Source organism: Sciurus carolinensis, chromosome 13, assembly GCF_902686445.1.
Source record: "Sciurus carolinensis chromosome 13, mSciCar1.2, whole genome shotgun sequence".
NCBI classification, from domain to species: Eukaryota; Metazoa; Chordata; class Mammalia; order Rodentia; family Sciuridae; genus Sciurus; species Sciurus carolinensis.
The window spans coordinates 21,683,912-21,705,094 of record NC_062225.1 but is presented as its reverse complement, the minus strand read 5'-3'; the positions used below and the strand labels follow the sequence as shown (position 1 = coordinate 21,705,094).

Sequence of the window (21,183 nt, the reverse complement as noted above, 5' to 3'; positions counted from 1 at the left end):
TGCTTAATAAAGCAACTGGTGATACCCTAATATATGTGCTATTTGAGGTCAAGGCCTGGTGTTCCCCAAGAGAAGTGACTCACTAGGAAGCTAAAACTTTGGCAAGAACGATTTTAAAATAAACTCTTCCGCATGAACTGTCACCTAAAACAGAATAGGGCTTTAAAGGGATGGACAAAAAAAAAAAAAAAGACTAATTTTAGATCCCTGAGAATTTTTTTGAAAAATGTGGGACAGTTACTCAGGCTTGAGAGGGAGCCCTGGGGTAAGGGTGCAGGAACAAGATAAGCAGAGCAAAGCCACTAAATAGGTGGGAGAGACAAATTGAGGATACATTTTGAAATGTGCTTGGATTGTATCTCTGCTAATCATGCTAAAAGTTAATTCCTTAATTTTTATTTGGTTAAATGTCTCCCACATCCAAATTACACTATGTACAGTCCATACAGTGGAGTACTATATAGCTATAAAAAAGAATGAGAAACGTATCAAGTGATCCTTAGAGTATATGATTAGTGAAAATGAAACCAGGTAGGGAAAAAAAAGTGTCTAAGAAGGAAACATTAAATGGAAATGTTGCTACTAATGCTTTTATAATCATAGAATAAGTCACTTTTTTTTTACTGCAGTACTGGGTTGAACCCTGGGGGGCTGGATGTATGCTAGGCAAGCACTCTACCAGTAACTACATCTCCAAGGCCACAAATTTTTGTTTTTTAAGTCACATTTTTGTGGTCAAATGTGGTAGTGCACAACTGTAACCCCTGCTGCTTGGGAGGCTGAAGCAGGAGGATCACAAATCTAAGGCCAGCCTGGGCAACTTAGTGAGATCCTGTCTCAAAATAAGAATATAAAAAGGGATGGGTGTGTGGTTCAGTAGTGGACTTGGGGAAGATCTTTAAGATTATCCACCCTATTCTCTCTTCTGATGCTTGAACCACCTCTTCGCTATCCCTAGAGTTTGTTGCCCATATTCTGCAAGTTTACCTTCAGCCTGTTCCATTAATGACAGCTTTGCCTGTAAGCAGTTTCTTTCTTACTCTGAGTAGAAATTTGTTTCCCTGGATCTGTTTCTACCCAGAGATTACAGCCCTAACTAACCTTTCCTACACCACAGTCCCTCAAGTATTTGAAAACAGTCATTCACCTGTCCTTCTCACCCTTGTTCCTGCCCAAACAGCTCAGAACCTGTCCATTTTTCCACCCACTCGTGACTGGTTCCCGGTCATCTGGCTGCTCCGCTCCAATCTCAGAACAGTTTCACTTTAAGTTACTGTTCTGGAGTCAAGTGAGCTGGGTGTGGCCTGACAGTTGCAGAGAACAGCAGGGCTACCACTTCCCTTGTATTGGTTACCGAATTTCTGGTCACACGATCAGGATGATGGGAGGGAGACTATGCACGCACACTTGCAAGAGCCAATGTTCAATTTTCGAGAATTTCCTGCCTCGGTGTAGATCGGTGATAGGGTGCTTGCTTTGCCTGTGTAAGGCCCTGGTTACAACTCCAGCACCACCAAAACAAAACAAAACAAAACAAATCTCTGAGCCAGTTATTAAATGCAGCCTTAATCAAAAGTCAGACTTCAAAAATGTATAATCAGATATATTAAAAATGAAGGTAATAAATACTTAAAACTCCTCCTTTCCTAATCCACTGCGTTTTATTATCTCTTGAAGTTATGCACACCTGTGGTATCTGTGGGATGGAAAGACCACATGCTACACTGTTGCACATCTCCTCAAATTGCATTCAGTGACATGGAGTTGGTAGCTTCAAATTGGCTATGATGGGAGTATTTACACTACAGAAATTGGCAAGTGCTATAAATCAAGCCCCAATCCCCAATCCCCAACCCAGAGCCAGTTACTGAACTTTCAGCCCCACTCCACCGCATACAGTCTGAAAAAATTTGGGGGTTGGGGGGCAACCACATTATACATCTGACACAAATTGGTCTCAGGCTCTAAGCTACTGCTAAAACGAGTGTGATCTATTCTTACTGATGTATTTAGTTCCTTAAAATCTCACTTTTAAGTTTTATCCTTTTAAATTCAACTCCCTGATTTTCATTCTGTTTTCCAGGTGTTCCTGACACCTCCAACTTGAGGTTACCTATAAATTCGATGAGCACACCTGTATATTTGTTCTTACAGCATTTACAAGGGGCAGATGAAAGACAGAACCCTGTGACTCACCATTATATATTGCTTATAATGGACTGTACATATAATGGACTGGTTACTAATTCATCCAGGTTGCCAGAATCTGGTTCCTATTTCCCCATCTTGTCCAAAAGAACATCATGAAAAGCTTCAGGAAATGCTTAAACCGATGACAAAATGGTCTAGATGTATGTCCGTTCTCTGCTCCTGGGCTGGTAATGCTGTCAAAAGGAAGAGGAGAGGGCTGGGGTTGTGGCTCAGTGGTGGAGAGCTCGCCTAGCTTGTATTAAGCACTGGTTTTGATCCTCAGCACCACATTAAAAAATAAAATAAAGGTATTGTGTTCATCTACAACTAAAAATATACTTTTAAAAAAAAAAGAAAGTTAAAAAAAGAGGAGAAAAATCAGCCCTGGCTTGTTCTTAGTGAACCCACCTGGATCTTACCTTACTTCACTTGGTGCCTGAAACTGTTCCCTACGTCACCACCCTACAATCTTGCCCCTGAGGTTACAGACAATTATCTACAAAATTTCAGACTTTGCCTTCTTTCTCTTTCTGAAAATCCAAATATTTCATGCCACCAAACTTCTGGTATCCCTTCTAGTCTCAATAATGCCCCAAACATCAATGGTGATTGTTTCGTGACTCCAAAACAATGTTTTCCTAAGACCTTATTCCTTAAAACTGGGGACTTGATCTCACTTGGAACAGCTTTGGACTCTTGCACATTCTATTACTCCATCTTGGGTTTCCTTTTTTTTTTTTTTTCCCCAACCAAATTTCATTCCTTTTCTCTATTTCTCCTTGTCCTACTCATTTCACACGGAGGAGAAATGTTTTTGTCCTGAATGTCAGAAGCCAGAGAGAATTGAAGAGCTCTGTTTTCTCTATGTCCACCATTTTCAGTGGCCCCAAACAGTTAATAGCCTTTATTTGATGTTATTCCTCAAACTAGTACAGAACACCCAAATGACGCCCACAAACAATCACCCAGCCTCAGAATAACTTGAACGTATTTAATGCTTTAGCCTTCTGATACTTACAGCTCTGTCCCAGGAAGATTCTGCCAAAGGTTATGGCAACTTGATGGCAGGACAGATTTTTTTAAAAAATATTTTTAGTTGTAGATGAACACAATACCTTTATTTTACTTGTTTGTATATGGTGCTGAGGATGGAATCCTCAAATGTAGCCCCAGGCCAAGGACAGATATTTTTAATAAGAGATTCCTGACTTCCCAGGAGCTGCGACTCTACATACCTGTTTGAATTTGCATCAAGTTCTTTACCTCCTAAAGTGCAGCCTGGAATAGTCTTTAAATTTTCAATCAACTTAAAGAGATTTTAATTAATTTTGAGAAATTTTTATCTGAAAAACTGTACAATACTTCTGAGATCACACAATCGCAACCAAGGAGATACACAAAAAAACGAAGGACTCGGTATATTTAGGAGGTTTTCTCTTTAATTTTACTAACCTGATCTTCAAACAAAACAACATCTCGTTACACAGCATTCTTTTAGATGGGACTCTCTAAGTCGCCTTTATGCACGGTTCAGAAAAATGCTAACAATGTTTATCAGTTTTAACCCTGAGGCCTCCAACTAGGAGATAGGAAAACTACCTTTTCCACTTTGTTCTGCCATAACCAGCTGTGCAGTATTGGACAAATCCCTTTGCCTCCTTTGTTCACATTCAAATATTGTTCCTTCCAAGAAAACAGAGCAGTTTAATACCCAGCTATCCTGTCTATGGGTTCTTTGCTATATCCATCTACTGTCTGTAGTACGTGTGTGAATGCACAGGTCTGATTGGAGGGGTGGGGAAGAAGGGGGTATTGGTAAGGGGAAGAGGAGGAGGGTCTAGATCAGGAGAGGCTGAGAGAAACAAGAAGGCAGCCCACACCATTCCCCCTAGGTTTCTCAAGGGAGGTAGTTTTAAAACAAAACAATGTCAACCTATGAAAACAAGATAATAATAAAGGAGAAAGTAAAGGTTGTTAGCCAAATCCATCTCATAATCATTCTTCCTGTCCCCACAAAGCTATCTGAGCTGAGATCTTATTAGTAGGCCTCCATTTCCAGTAAACATCACTCAGAACAAAAACGGGAAGCTCCCACATGTAGCCACTGGAAAGAGTCCCAGATGCAGGAAGAGGGCTGAGTGACACCATGAGAAAGCCACGCAGTGGGAAGGTTTGCAGAGCAGAACAGCTCACCTAAGAATTCCCACTTGGGGTTTGTATCCGGTATTTAGCAGGCCCATGTTTCTTAGAAAATATATTTCTTGATAAAAGTCTGCATGTTTAATCCAAATGTAGAAGTGTGTATACCTCTTGGACATTGTTCAAATGCTAAGGAAAATGTTATTTGTGAATTTCTCTCTGTGTGTAAACATTTAATCAAAACACAAGAAAAAAGACAGACAAATACTGTTGCCCTGTGTATGTGTAAAACTTTTGCTTTAAAAAATAACTTCACTGTTTTAGTACAAAAAAAAATGATACATGTTTATTGCAGATCATCAAAACAAAGCCAAAAAGTACAAAGAAAACTATGAAAATAAACTAAAGTCTCATGACCCAGAAATAAATACTGATGGAACTTTGGTACGAACTCTGGATATTTTCTTACGTGTGGGTTTAATTTTATACAAGCACCTTGTTCTTTATTTGTTGCATTATATTTATTCTTCTTCCTCCATAATGCCATTCATCACTTCAAATGTTACCAAGTTAAGACATATAACGTACCTTTTAAGGACTCTGTAGTTTTTCATTTTATTTTGCTGGTTCCATACATGAAGTCAATCCCATATGGATGGAAATATAGGTTGTTGAGAAAGAAATTTTAGTCTTCAAAAGAAATGTTATGTAAAGAATATCAAGTTATGTAAAGTAACTGATTTGCACAAGCATCTGGTTTAGTTGTTCTGATGTAAAAGCTCAAAATAGTGTATGCAAGGAGAGAGGTTTTATACACATGTAAGATGTATCTTCCTGATTATACCAAGCCATTAAATAAAATTAAATGTTTTAAAACTCAAGAATGAATCACAAAGTAAAACTCAATAGATTTGATAACAGAGAATTGTAAAAATATCATGTAGAAAATTTAAAAACACGAAACAATTTATAAAATAGTTACAGCTGATGGGATAAAGGGTTAGCATATTAATACATAAAGAACTCATAAACAGGGCTGGGGAGATAGCTCAGTTGGTAGAGTGCTTGCCTTGCAAGCACAAGGCCCAGGGTTCAATCCCCAGCACCACAAAAAAAAAAAAAAAAAAAAAAAAAAACTCACAAACTAAAAATGATAGTAACTCACAATTTAAAAAGTCAAGTAATTATTTATAAATAATTCAAATGGTTTAAAAATGTAATATAGCTCAATATCATTATTAATCAAAACAAATTCAAAAATAGTTTTTTTAACCAATGGTATGAAAGGTTTTAATGTTGAGCTAATATATATCAAATAGTAATAATTAATACTGACTTACCTCAGTACTTAGTAAAAATTAAGTGCCTAATGAATATTACATCTTATTCTTACTCAGTAGTGATAACATATTTCTGTTGAAAGTATAAACTTTGTATTGCCTAAAAGTATTTATAAAATTTTCTTTCTTTCCTTCCTTCCTTCCTTCCTTCCTTCCTTCCTTCCTTCCTTCCTTCCTTCCTTCCTTTCTTTCTTTCTTTCTTTCTTTCTTTCTTTCTTTCTTTCTTTCTTTCTTTCTTTCTTTCTTTCTTTCTTTCTTTCGAGATAGGGTCTCACTATGCTTCCCAGGTTGGACTCAAACTCCTGAGCTCAAGTGATCCTCCTGCCTCAGACTCCTGAGTAGCTAGGACTAGAAATAGGCACATGCACTAGTGCCAGGAAAAATATTTATAATCTTGACCAAGTAATTCTATTTCTAGACCCCTAAACTAACCCAAAATAATAATCTCAAAAGCAGACAAAGTCTTTATACCTAAAGAAGCAAGTCACACATTATTTATAACAAAAATTGTAAATGCCCTAAAAGTTATAGGATAAAAAGGTGTAATGTTTTTTCCTCACTCCTTTCAAGACCCCTGGCAAATATTCCTATTAAAAAAAAAAAAATGCAGGTTAATAAGAGGAAAGCAATTTACTTAACCAAAGTTTTACGTAACATAGAGTTTTCAGAAATGAAGTCCCAAAGACCTAGGGAAAATTGTATTTTTATGCTTAGGTTCAAAGAAGAGTGAACAGTTCTGCAAAAATCTGATTGGACAAAAGGGTATGATCTAATGGTAATAGACTGGGAGTGAACCTGGCCAGGCCTGTTTGCCCGTATTTTTCTTAGCCTCTCTGTGTCACGTTCCTTCCTCCAGGCATAGGACATGACACCTGTCACATGGATGTCCTCAAGGTAGAAGGAGGAAAAATCACAGTAACATTTCTACATTTATGGCTTTCTTTGGAAGGAGAGGAAGTCTAGTTTCTATGATCTGCCTTGGGGAAGAAGAATTCTAGTTTCAATGACTTCCTTTTGGGGAGAGAGGGAGTAGGACACAAAATTAGAGAGAACTTCTTGTTTCTGAGGCCTTTCCAATCTCCTTCTGTTCTAAGTGCTCGGCTTGCCAGCTGGGTGTGCTGTCCTGTGCCAGTAGTCGCAGCCACTCTGGAGAATGAGTTGGGAGGATCGCTGGAGCCCAGGAGTTTGAGCCTAGCCTGGGTAATGAAGCAAGACCCTGCCTCAAAAAACAGCAGACAACAAGGTTCTCAGCATGCCACAGTGCCATATTTTGAGGAATCATGCTCTGACAATGTCTAACCATAAAGGATTGATTAAGCAAGTTTTGATGTAGTTATAAGGCAGAATACTCTGGAGACATTTAAAATTTTATTTGTGAAGAATTTTTAATAACATAGTTAAGATATATAATATAAGGGCTGGAAGTACAGCTCGGTGGCAGGGTACTTGCCTAGCATGTGCAGGGCCCCAGAACTAGAGGGGTGGGATATATAATAAATAAATATACATATACATATATATGTATTATATTTATATATTTATTACATCACTATGTAATAAATATGTATATATTTATTATATCTATATATGTATATATGTAGATATAATTATTATATCTATATATAATTATATATAGATATAATAAAGACTTCTTCATTCATTTCCTATAAATTGTCAAACTGCTTCAGTTAAGTTTAATTTTTAAAAATTCATTCAAATATTAGTTGAGCAGCTAAGGAGCAACAAAAGTGCTTAAAACATGGTTAAAGAGATGAGAGGTTGGAGTTGTGGCAAATCTCAGAGTATTTGCCTGGCACGTGTGAGACAATGGGTTTGATTCTAAGCACTGCATATAAACAAATAAAATAAAGGTATTGTGTCCATCTGCAACTAAAAAAAATATTAAAAAAAACAGAGATGAGGCACAGGTGCAGTAATGAAAGGCAGTATGTGAGGTTCGCTTGTCACGGCAGTCAAAATAAAGTACCTTAGGAAATCAGGGGAGATTGCTCCCAGTCTGGAGTCGGGTGTGGGTGGCAAATCAGGAAAGAGACTTGAGATTAAAGCAGCCTGGATTGTTGATGGTCCTCAGTGTGGACAGTACTCACCTCTTCTTTTCCTCTCTCTCCATCTTTGGGCTTCACTTACCTGTAGTGCCCAGGGCTGTTCAATGTGCGTTTTCTATACTTGTTTACATTTTTGCTTTAATGTCTTCTACAGCTAGATTGTTTTGGTGTTTTAGGATCCTTGACCTTTTGGTCTTGGTATTGATGATCTTAAGTCTTTTCCATCTGGTTCGATTTTTTATTTTTTGACTGGAGTAGCTTATGTCAATTTATTTACAGAAGTTTTTCCTTCAGTTTTTTCCTCATCGAAATACTCCTTCTCTTCCTCTTTCTCTTCCTCCTCATCTTCAGCAGCAACGAGGTTTCTTTTCTTCCACAGAAACTAGCTGTCACTTCCAAAGGAAGATGGCTTTCCAGATATACTCAAGAGCTTTAGGTCTTCCTCCTCTTCACCTTCTGACCGCGATAAGTGTTGTCCACTGACGTGCACAGGCTCAGAATCACACTTCAACCTTAAGACCACAGGCTGTGTCATTTCAAAGCCCCTCAGGGAAACTGGTTGGCTATACAGATGTTTCAAAAGTTGCCAGTGCTACTTTAGTTGGACTACCTTCGTTATTTATTGCCTCTCTTTCAACAATGTGCAATTTATTTTTTTTTGCATAAACCAAAATGACCGTTCTTAAAGATAACTGGTGCTCATTTTCATCATTACCTACCTTAAGGTGATAATCTTTGTCAGTCTTTTACTCACTGAAAAGATATTTTTGGGGTCTTAGGGGATTCATGTCCAGTCCATCGAATCTTCCCTGGGGTGATGACATGTACTTCGGTGAGAGAAAAAATGGATGGAAATAAATGACTTCTGTCCCAGAGAACAGATGCCCACGACAGAATCACGCCAGGGGTAAATTTAATTTTTAATTTACCTTTGAAGGGAAATTCTTTTATTCACTTGTTTCTGAACCCACTATTCTAGACAATGCATCTTAACATCAACACATTTTATTATTTACGTTTGTCACATTTCAAATAACTTTGAGGCAGCAAATATCATTATTACTCAGTAATTGACTTTCTAAAACTTTTTATTGTGGCTAAAATACATATAACATAAAATTCGCCATTTTAACCCTTTTTAAGTGTCTAGTTCAGTAGCACTGAGTTCATTCACACTGTGAATCACCACCATTAATCCCTTTCATCTTCTCCAACTCCTGTTAAACCATAACTCCTGGGGCTGGGGAGATAGTTCAGTCGGTAGAGTGCTTGCCTTGTAAGCACCAAAAAAAAAAAAAACACCATAACTCCTCATCCCCTCTCCCCCTTAGCCTCTGGTACCCACATTTCTACTTCCTGCTCTGTGTTAAATTTTGTTGAGTTTAACATTCTAAATTAAGCTCTATTTAGTTTATGTCCTTGGCTGATTTGAAAGAACCAAAGTAAAAAAGTTAGAATGTTTTAAAAATTGAGGTGACATTCACTCAAGTACAATTAAAATGCAGAGAGATTCATTTAAACTACAGAAATTTTCATTTATCTTTACGTGACTATGTGTGTGAAAGAACTTTGTCAGCACTTCTGTGTATTCACGAGACTCATGTACCACTTTATTTTGAAATCATATTGTCCAAGTAAAATGGAGAATACAAAACTACACATAGTGAGCCCATTACATAAAAAGAATACCAGCTGGACATGGTGGTGCATGTCTGTGATCTCAGAAACTCAGAAGGCTGAGGTTGGAGGATCACAGGTTTAAGACCAGACTCAGCAGTTTAGTGAGACCTTCAACAACTTAGACCCTGCGTGTCAAAATAAAAAAATAAAAAGGACCAGGGATAGCTCTGGTCCCTGGATTCCATCGCTGGTACCAAAAAAAGGAAAAAAAATTGTGTAGAGTTGGACTGTCAAGAAGAAAACAAAATAAAAATGCCTTGCTGTACCTAGAGTGGTGCAATATTTGAAATGAGATTTAAAAAAATAATGCTATCATGTTGGAGAACAGACGATGATGATGATGATGATCTTGAGTCAGGAGTTTGCTCTGTTGTCCAGGCTGAACTTGAACTCTTGGGCTCAATTGATCTTCTTGCTTCGGCCTCCCCAGTAACTGGGAGCAACAGATTATTTTTTGTTGTAAAGGAATGGTAGAGAATAGGCATTAAACTGATGGGTTAATAAATCACAGAGAAAGGGTTGATAGTATCTTATATTTCAGTATTTCTAGAAAATCCTTCATTACAAAAACTTTTCCCCAGCCTAACCAATTTGAATCTTGAAAGCATATTTTTTTCTTCCCTGGAAACAAACACAGATATCATTGAGTACTTCTGCAGAAAGACTGACCCATAAAATGACCACTATATTTCTATATATTAGGTACATGTTCCTTTGTTAGTTTGCTCGGGAACAAAAGCAAATGTTCGTAGTTTGCTTTTATCAATTCATAATTCTCCACTTAAGTCACAGTATGTTCTCATTGATTACACACAGGGTAAAAATAGAAAACTCCGAGATGATATCTTTGTCAGTAGCTCAGAGGAGTTTCTGAACAAGAAAGTTTTATATGAGGGGGTGGGGTGGATATAAGACTTGGGTTTGAAATGTTTAGATGGCAGGAAAAGACAGCAGAATCCATTTCTCACTGGCCTGGAGTTATTTGAAATGAAACCCAAGTCCTAAAAATTCTGAATACCTGCTCTCAGCCCCTTGCAAACGAGCCATATTTCCCAGGGCCTGGCAGCTAGAAAGCTGGCAGAGTTGGGGGACCTGACAGACCCTGGCAAACACCTCCTCACTACGCAGCTATTCTCACATCCTCCCACTCAAGCTGATAATGACTGGGATCAAGTCAACAAAGGCATCTCGGACACCTCCTTTGTGCCAGGCATAGTGTCCACTGAGGTCACCTAGAAGTGGTAGAGGTGTAAGATACACACTGGGCGTGTGTGGAGGGACCTGCTCTGCGTTCCCCCAAACCCTTTGTCCTAAAGCCCCGCTGGCTACACCATAGCGCTGTGCAGGGCAAGGAACAACAGAGTGGAACAGACTCAGTCTGGTCTCATGTCTCCCCCAGTGCCTGGGTCTGCAGAGAGGCAGAATCCCAGAGGGACTCCCCTAGCCGAGAGTCCTATTTGGCACTAGACCCAGGGGCCAAATGAGGGACGTGCAGAAGTCAGTTCCCACTGAGGCAGGCAGCAGGTCAGTACTTTCCTCCTTCACTTTTTTTTGTTTTTGTCTTTGAAAAAAAGTTGATTATGCATATCAATTGACTATATAGAAAGAAAAAAATAACAATCAAGTTCCATATATCCTTACCAGTTTCATCAAATCTTTTTTTTGATGATTGCTTAACTGATTTTAATAACATGACATAAAGCCCCTCAACTTGATATAACATTTATGCAAAATACATAGATGAATACTGTCTTTTTCAAAAATATAAAATAAATAAACAAGACATGTTAAACTAATGAAAAATTGAAAAAAGAGAAAGTCTTCCTTTCCATGTCATTTGAAGAAGGGAAATTATCATTTTAAGCAATATTCAAGTTTATTAAACAAATTTTAAAAAGTATTATAAGATGTTTAACTTTCATCAGCTTCAAGGTTTATGTTGTGGCCCAATTTTGCATATAACTGAACTTTCAAATCTGCTAACACCCACTGAATTGATTCCACTCCGGATTCTAAGGCATCAATTTCTTCTTGCAAATTTTTCTTTGCTTCCTCTAACATTTCCTGTTTCCTCTTGAGAATGGCTAACGAAAACATCCCCAATTTAATAAGGTATCATTAAGCAGTCATCATCTGCAAGCATGATGTCATCACAGGCATCTTCTAAACTTTGGAGTTGTTTCTTTCTTATTTTTATTTCTTCCTTTAGTTCTGTGATTCTACTTGTATTCCAGGCAAATTTGTTTGTCTTTTGCTGATCTTCAAAAGTAACGTTGACATCTTCTGCAGCTGCCTTCTACGTGGTGACCGCCATCTTGGGCCATACCAGTTTCATCAAATCTTAATAAGCCGTTTCAGATTTTGAAAAAGGAATAAAGTGATATTACTGAGACCACATACCTGTTTGTGGTCCCAAACCTGTTTGTTTCCTACTTTCTCTCCCTGTGAGTAACTATAATTCTTTTTTCTTCCTTCCTTCCTTCCTTCCTTCCTTCCTTCCTTCCTTCCTTCCTTCCTTCCTTCTTTCTTTCTTTCTTTTGTTCTTTCTTTCTTTCTTTCTTTCTTTCTTTCTTTTGTACTAGAGATTGAATACAGGAGCATTTTACCACTGAATTACATCCCAGTCCTTTTTATCATTTTTTATTTTGAGATAGAGTCTCACTAAAGTTGCCAAGGGCCTTGCAAAATTGCTTAGGCTGGCCTTGAACTTGCAGTCCTCCTGCCTCAGCCTCCAGAGTTGCTGGCATCACAAGCATAGATCGCCACACTCAGAGAGTAACCGTAATTCTGAATGTGGTGTTTATTATTATTCACAAGTATGTTATTATGCTATTGCTACACATTTAAGTATCCACAAAAATATTGTTTGGTTTTGCTGTTTTTGAAATGTATATATTAAAGTCATAAAAATCATACTGTATATTTCTTGCTTCATTTTTTTCCCCCACTTACTAGGTTTGGTTTTGTTTTCCCTGAAACAACAGATATTTATTTTCTCACAGTTCTGGAAATTGGAAGTCCAAGGTTAAGATGCCAGTAGAGCAAGTTCCTTCTGAGATCTCTCTGCCTGGATTGCAGGAGGCCCCGTTTTTCTTTCTCCTTATGTGGTCATTCCTGTGTGTGTTAGTAAGTAGTACGTTTTGTATTTAACAATAACTGATCCATGTAACCGTAGTTCGTGAATAATCAAATAGTTTATCTTCAATCTTTAAACAATAGGTTGCTTCTAATTGTTTCTGTCTGTTATTTAAAGCAACGCTTTAAAAAATTTCCCCACATATCTCACAGTACACGGGCCCAGGAATTTCTCCAGGATGTATGCATCTAACAATTGCATTGCTGAGTTACAGGGTTTGTGCACCTTTAACAGAAATATCAAACTTAACACAGTTGCAATTTACACTTTTGGCCACAGGGAATTGGGAGTTCTAGTTGCTTCACACCTTGGTCAACACTCAGTGCTTTCTGATGCTTTAGCAATGATAGAATGCATTGTGTGTTTCAGGGTTGCATTTTGCTGATGATGAATGAAATCAAGCATCTTTTAATGTGTACTTAGACCATTTATGTATTTGTTTATTCCTAGGAAACATTTGATCTCTTTTCTTTTTTTGTATTTTTCTACTGTGCTTTTTCCTATTGATTTGTAGAAGTGCTTTACATATTCTAGATGGTGAACTTTCCTGTTACTTGAGTTACAGATATTTTAGGGCTGGGGATATAGCTCAGTTGGTAGAGTGCTTGCCTTGCAAGCATAAGGCCGTGGGTTCAATCCCCAGCACCGCAAAAAGAAAAAAAAAGAATAGATATTTTAATTGAGCTAGCAGTTTGTTTTTTGACTTACTTTATGTCTTTCTTTGTTTGTTTATTTATTTTGGGTTTTTTTTCGGTACTGGGAATTGAACCTAGGGTCTCATGTGTGCTAAGCAAGTGTCCTACCACTGAACTACACCTTTAGCCCAATCATGTCTTTTTCTGAACAAAATTATTAATTTTAATATAGTCTCAAGTTTATCAGATATTTTTCCTTTAAGCATTGTGCTTTTTTGTGTTTCATTTACATAATCCTTCCTCATCTAGAAGTCATTAACACTATGTATTATATGTATTCTTTTTTCTTCTAAATATTTAAAACATTTGCCATTCACATTTAAGTTCATTCTGCATTGATTTTTATGATTGGCATAAGGTATAAGGTCCATCTTCATTTTCTCCATTTAGACAGCCAAATGTCCCAGTACCATATACTCTTTTCACCATAGACTGATCTAACACATCAGATTTCCATTTATCTGTGGTCAGTTTCTCTATTCTGTTGATGGTCTATTTGTCTACCTCTGGGCCCTCACCACATTCCTCTTGATAACTATAACTTTACTGTTAGGATGACAATGTCTCAAGTTTACTATGGTCCAGTCACCATTCATTTTAGCATTTATCTCCTTTGTGGTTTTTCCTGCTGCCTATTATTATTAATAGTTGCATTATACTGTGCTTGCCCTTCGTTAGCTTCTGCTCTGGCTCTAGTGTGGGAGACACAGTGCAGCAAAAAGTTCTCACAATGACACACAGTTAAGGCTAGAATGTAAAAAGCATTAACCTGAATCTCTCCCCCGCCCAACTTTTCCATTGGTAAGGCAGCTATTAACTTCCTTTCAAGGACAGCACGCCAGGTGCTTTCTGATAAAACAAGGCAAGGATTGTCAACTCTTTATGATCTGGGTTGGTGGTGGGAAAGTTCTCAGATGTAGCTGCTTTGATAGCTATTTGATGTTCAAGACAGTAGGGCCAGCACCACCAGCCAACAGGGTCAGTGGGGAACATGGGAAAGCCTACGTCTGATTATAAGCTCTATGTGTAGGAAATAAAAGTTGAATAGTCCTGCAATAAGGTATACAGAAATTAAATTGGATACTTGTTATCACAAAACATCCATTGTAAACGAAAATATTTACTTCTTTATTCATGTCATTGTTTGGTTATATTTTAGATTGTGGAATAAACTCTGACAAAAATGACCACAAAGGAAAGAAAAAGAAAATGTATGTTTAATTAAAAGTAAAAATAAAAATTGAGCAGGTGCATGCCTGAATCCCAACTACAATCTGGAGGCTGAGGCAGGAGGATATCAAACTTGAGACCAGTCTGGCAACTTAGTGAGACCCGTCTCAAATAAGAAGGGGAATGATGGGGGATGTAGCTGTATCTCAGTAGTAGAGCATCCCTGGGTTCAATCCTTAACACTGAAAAAAAAAAAAAAAATAACTTAATTTTAATTTCTCAAGGAAATTTATAATGAATTTATAACTGTATGTCCATATTTACCATGCCACAGAGCATTGGTAAAATCACTGGCCATGTAAAAAGCAGAAGACAAGCCTGCTGCAGAAGCAGAAGTATCCCATTTAATAGGTAGAGGTTATATACTGTGTTAGAAGAGGGACCCTGGAGACATACACTATATGCAGAAGGTGAGTTTTCCATACCACTTGGTGAGATGTGAGTTCTAATTGAGATCAAATGACTGCTTTCAATTAAATTTTCTCATTGTGTGTGTGTGTGTGTGTGGAGAGAGAGAGAGAGAGAGAGAGAGAGAGAGAGAGAGAGAGAGAGAGAGAGAGATCTAGAAGAATATACACATAGAGTGATTCTCACACTGGGCACAGTGGTGTACACCTGTGATCCTCAGGAGGCTGAGATAGGAGGATCAGAAATTCAAGACCAGCGGGGACAACTTAGTGAGACCCTCTCTCAAAATAAAAAGTGCTGCGGTTGTGGCTTGGTGGTAGAGTGCTTGTCTTGCATATTCAGGGCCTTGAGTTCAAGATCCAGGCAAAAACAAACAAACAAACAAAATACCCCAGGTGCAGTGGCTCCCAGTAACTAGAAAGGCTGAGGCAGCAGATTGTGAGTTCAAAGCCAGCCTCAGCAACTTAGCAAGCCCCTGTCTCTAAATAAAATATAAAAAAGGGCCGGGGATGTTGCTCAGTGGTTGAGCACCCCTAGTGAACTCCCATAAAAAAAAAAAAGAGTTCCTAGGTGAGAGACATTATCATATTTCTGTATATTCATTTTGCTTGTCTGTATTTATGACTCATTTCTTATACTTCTGTAATAGTAAACAACAGAAAAAAAATTCACTTTGAAGGGGTAATGGCTGAATTTATAATATTAAATAAATTAAGAGTTCATTAAACAGATAAATGTGAATTTATACACACTACCATGCTCTTTGGCTCCTAACTTTGCAGTTCCTGCCCACTTTGACTGTGAGCTCCTCCATGGATCATGTTTCAGCTAGTGGAATGTTACCAGGCATGAGACAGCAGGACCTTGAAAAGCATCTGTTTCTGCTTGCTGACTTGTGCATCTCTGCCTCACGTGAGAACCTGCCCCAACGAGCCCACTAGGCAGATATGGGAGATATGGGAGAAAAGCAGAGACTATCCCAGTTTGGCATCATCTGGCCATCCCCCAGATTGTGAGAGATCCCCCAAAAGATCAATAGTTGATAGCCAATGTGTGAGTGAGTCCAGTCAAGATCATAATGAATAGCTCAATTACAGGTGCATGCTTGTGATCCCAGCTACATGATGGGAAGGCTGAAACAGGAGGATCTCAAGTTCAAGGCCCAGCCTGGGCGACTCAGAGATACCCTTTCTCAAAACTAAAAAAGAAAGAAAGAAAAGAAGAAAAGGAATTAATTGCTCACTTGCCATAGACCTGTGAGCAATAAAAATGAGTCTTCAGATACTTTTTTAAAAAATAATTTTATTAGTTGTTGATAAACCTTTATTTATTTATTGGTATGTGGTGTCAAGAATCAACCCAGTGCCTCACATGCTAGGCAAGCGCTCCACCACTGGGCCACAACCCCAGCCCCCCATTTTTTTTTTTTTTGTGATGCTAGGGATTGAACCCAGGGCCCTGTGCTAAGCAAACACTCAACCAACTGAGCCCCAGGTACTTTTTAATCTGTATTATTGAGTTAATAGAAAACTGATGAAACAAAAAAGAGTAAATATGCCATGGGGTGAGAAGGAACGAGAGGAGAAAATCAGTACATAAAAAAGGAGAGGGGAGTTTTCATAATGTTGCCACAGCATCCACAGACACCCCGTCACAGGATATCCTGCACAGTTCTCTAAGGATAGGATGGAGTACTTTGTAAAGTAGACCGAAGTTCTTCTACAACACAGTTTTGGAACTTTTTCTTTTCTCCCCCCGCATATCCTATTGTGGTATACATGTAGTATGCAGTTCATGCATTTAAAGTGTACAATTCAGCAGTTTTTAGTGTCTTTCTGCAGTTGTGCGACCATCACTCCAATCAATTTCGGATTCCCATTTGCCCTAAAAGGAATCCTGTACCCATTAGCACCATTTCCCACTTCCTCCCACACATCCCCACCATCTCAATGTTAGGCAGGAGAAGCTTGACACTGATTCTGTTATAATTTCAGTTGTTTTTGGGAACTAATGGGTATAAATTTTGATGAAAGTATTACTTAATTTCTTTAAAATTCAGTGTGAGTCATTAAGTTAAAATCTATTTAATAAATAATGTAATGATATATTTATCTGAGCTACAGTAAATCTTTATCTTATTTCATCCAGTTTAATGTTTAGTATTTTCTATCTCTTATTAGAAGCAAAAAAAAATATATATTCCAGCTGCAATTAGCTTTTAGCAGTTTATATATTTAGCAGTTTATATATTTCTCTTTTATCAAATACACAAGGGAAGTTTGAACATGATATCTAAAAAATTAATGGGGCTGTTTCTAATTTTCACATGATTCTTATTTAAGGATTCTGAAAAAATAAATAATGGTATTGGATCCATGCCTCATATATTTAACAAAAGTCTCCAATGCCTTTTATCATACTCCTTGATCAACAGATGACATACTTGTAACTTTGGTGACACAGTGCATTATTTCGAAATAGGTAATAAAAAGGTGGCATATCTTTTCATCTTGTTTTATAACATAAATGGAAAAGCCAATTACATCAAAGCTATATTGTTTTAATCTTGTTTTTAATAATGTTGTCAGACGCTCTCTATAATTTATGCTTCTCGATAGTTAATAATCTCCCCCCATCTTTTTTTAATGTGGTATTAGGGATCGAATCTAGGGTGTGCTCTGCTACTGACACACAGCCCCAGCCCCTTTTTACTTTTTTATTTTGAGACAGTGTCTCCCAAGTTTGGCCTCAAACTTGCCATTCTCCTGCCTCAGCCTCCTAAGCAGCTGGGACTATAAGCATGTCCACAGTGCCTGGCTTTATAATTTTCTTGAAACAATTATGAACACGTATTTATATTGAAAATGAAGTGTAACGTTTTTGCAAAAGTAAGTCTCTGATTTTCTGGTTGGTTTGACAAAGAGGACCGACTTTACTAACTAGATTATATGACAGACATTTTCATAAATTATATGAGTAAAATCTGCATCTCCACAACTTTGACAAATACATATAAATCACATTATAACAATACCATTTTACCAAGAAATATTGTGTTAGCAAAGGTGCTTTGAAGTTAATATTATTTATATTTTCTCAATCCCTTCTGAGAATATTGGATTAAAAGAGATGTCTAGGGACTGCAAAGGGAAATAATAGCAGTCATTTGCTAAATCTTGGTAATACCTTTTTGATATATTTCTCAGAAACCAAGCAATTGAATGGCTCCAGTGACTCTGTAGTGAATTTCTGCAAGCAGTGGTTTTCTTTTCCTTTTGATAAGATTTCAAAAAGATCAATCAAGTGTAACTTGATGTATTATTAAAAATAATTTTTGAGACTAGAACCTTTGGATTTTTTTTTTTTTTTTTTTTTTTTTTTTTTTTTTGCTTATATCCCAAGGGTACGAAGAAATAAGTAATTCTGTTAAAGTAAACTTCTTCAAGTTCCACTCATCTACATATTAAATGTTTTCCTGGTCCTTATATTTATAAAAAAATTTTAAAGAGGCACAGAATTGATGGAATTAACTAACTAAATTCTTAAAGCCTCATGCATCTCATGAAGAAATGCATTTCAAAAATATTTTTACTTTTCATCAATTTTTCAAACTTGTATTACATCATGTTGTTCTAATAAACTGTGTAAAACTAATAATTATCATGATGAGTCATTCCAGAGGAAAACTTTTTAAGAGACTTCAACTCACAAGAAATTAAGACCTCAAATTTACATGTATTCCATATTTTATTACAGAGAAATATGATATAATTAATGATATAATTTCAAGCATAAAATTACATTTCCTTGGAATAAAACCTTGGAGGAAGGAAAAATATGTGTTCCAGAAGAAAAAGGAACAATGTGAAATGTCTAGATGTTGAAGAAAAATTTAAATATTTTTGAAGGGATCATGGTGAATATCTATATTGCGTCAAATATGTGGTATTTAGTTTACACTGAATACATTTGAAAGAATGGCATCAAACAACATTACCCTATGTAAATTTATGATTACACAAATGGTATGCCTTTATGCCATGTACAAACAGAGAAACAACATGTATCCCATTTGTTTACAATAAAAAAAAAAGAATGGCACAATTTTATTTATAGTAATAAATGATAATATTTATAAGATGTAGGAACTGATGAAATTAATGCACTAAATCTTATATTTTGAAATTATTTAGACTTATGATGAGTATTTCTATATGTCAACTTTAAAATGTATGAGAGAATACAGGGATTACAAAATTAATTTAGTGAGGCTAGCAAAAATCTTTTGAAGACAACTGTAATAATTCACAAGTAATGTGTGGTATTTCATGGTTGCTTTCAGCAGAGGCCCAGCTGAAAGACTAGATCTCTACTGTGGTCTAATTTTTATCCTCTTATTATAGAAGTTCACTAGCAAAAAACAAACAAAAAAAATCACCCAACAAAACCTATTTAAAATAGTTTACTACTTTTTAATCCTGTAGAGAGGCAGTCGCTGCTGAAGTTTGTGATGAACTGGGTTTAAAGCTGCATTCAGTAGTTTAAGGGTTATGATAATAAGTGGTATTTTAAGACTCCTCATGGAGTGATGACTGAGGACAGGTATTGGCCTTCCAAAATACTCCCGGGGTGGACAGAGTCACTGGAAGAAACCTCAGTTTGGGGAAGAGGGCAAGACATGGTATCCAATCATTAGTCAATTTCCAGGGATGTTTTGGGAAATGGTGGGCAAAGGGGGTTTAGGCGAAATGGTTGGGCCATCCTAAGAAGTATGAAAGGCCTGGGATTTGGGCATTAGGGTATGGTATACTAAGGAAAAGAGAGGTGCAGGAGGTCATTGTTAGAATTATCTATAGGCCTCTACCACTAGTGAAGTGTAAGAATGACGTGACCAGGTTCCAGTTTTCTTTGCTAGGTTAGTTAATGTTTGTCATCAATTGTAGTACTGAGGATTAAACCCAGGGGTGCACTACTACTAAGTTATATCCCTGACCCCCCTTTTTTTTAAATTCTGAGATAAGGTCTCACTAAGTTGTCAAGAATGGCATGAAACTTGTGAACCTCCTGTCTCGGCCTCCACAGTTTCTGGGGTTGAAGGTTTGCACCACTGCACCTGGCTGTCAAGACATAATTATTAACAGCGCCACTTTTCACTCCTAAAGTGTATCAGTTGGACTGTAAATTGTATGTAGTTTACATATTGTAAAAGTTTACTCTCAATTTTTGTACTTACCTAGTTGTACCCCAGTATCAAACAGTTTAAGGACTGACACTAGTCTGTAGACCAACATTTTGAAACAGCACAGCTCTAAGAGTCAGAATAAGATTCTAGCAGGATATCCTAACTCTGGTGTTTAATGATCATTTGCTCAGGCAAACAGTCTTAAATACCAAAGCCAGAGTCCCGGATTTGGTTCCTGTGTGGATTGGGTGTAGCTTCCTGGTGTTCCCTAGACACATGCAACCTTATGGTCAAAATACATTCTGTGACCACAGGGGCATCCAACTAAGAGGTACAGACTAATGGGAAAAGATTTCAAGAATACCTGCCTCATTAAGAATGGGACAGGAACATTTATACAGTTCTCCCTGACCATTTCAGTAACTACAATTTATATTTTATGTCAGTTATCACCAATATATCTTAGTTCAAAATTTTATGCGCTCAATCTAGTCAATACAGCGAATTTTCAATATGAAAAGGCTGAATCCAAACTCAAGAAGGCAATTGATTGGATGTCCCTTAGCCCCTCCCAACAACCCACTAAAATTCCTTAAATGACTCAGAGAAAGGTTAAGACTAATAACAACAGTGCTCATTGAGGGTGAGTAATAGTGACAGGAAGAAAATATGACTACCTCTTAAGTTGCAGAAAGCTGTTCTTTCAAATAAGATTTAATGAAGGCAATTTCTGAAAAAAAAAAAAAGTATCAACTTTATGTATGCAATGAACAATTAAAGAAAAGTTAGGGGACTGGGATGTAGCTCAGTGGTACAGTACTTGGCCTAGTTTGCACAAAGTCCTGGGTTCAATCCCAGCAGCACCACAAAAACCAACCAACCAAACAACAAACAAAAACAAGGAAAAGACAAGTGAACACTGAAACAATTTATAGGAGAAATCAATTGAGAGGAAAAGGGGGAGCTGGCCATAAGGTAAGTAGAACAAGAAAACTAGGAAAGGAACATCTGTAAGGAAACACACGGTAAAATTTAAATTTGCATTAGAAGCAGGGAAAAAAAACTCAGTGGTTGAGAGAGCAAATTTTCAAGGCGCTCTCATGAGGTTAAGAAGGGG

The 21,183-nt window shown here is 37.2% G+C and overlaps 1 protein-coding gene and 1 pseudogene across 1 annotated transcript in view; one reads left to right on the top strand and one right to left on the bottom strand.

Annotated features, from left to right (window-relative positions):
• The first annotated feature begins 10,745 nt into the window (after positions 1 to 10,745).
• Aak1 (AP2 associated kinase 1) overlaps positions 10,746 to 21,183 on the top strand; it is a 188,358-nt gene continuing 177,920 nt past the window's right edge. The window contains exon 1 of the mRNA XM_047523360.1: positions 10,746 to 10,939. The gene's annotated coding sequence lies outside the window, so the exon portion shown is untranslated. The remainder of the gene's footprint in view (positions 10,940 to 21,183) is intronic.
• LOC124963598 (prefoldin subunit 4-like) lies at positions 11,327 to 11,729 on the bottom strand (annotated as a pseudogene).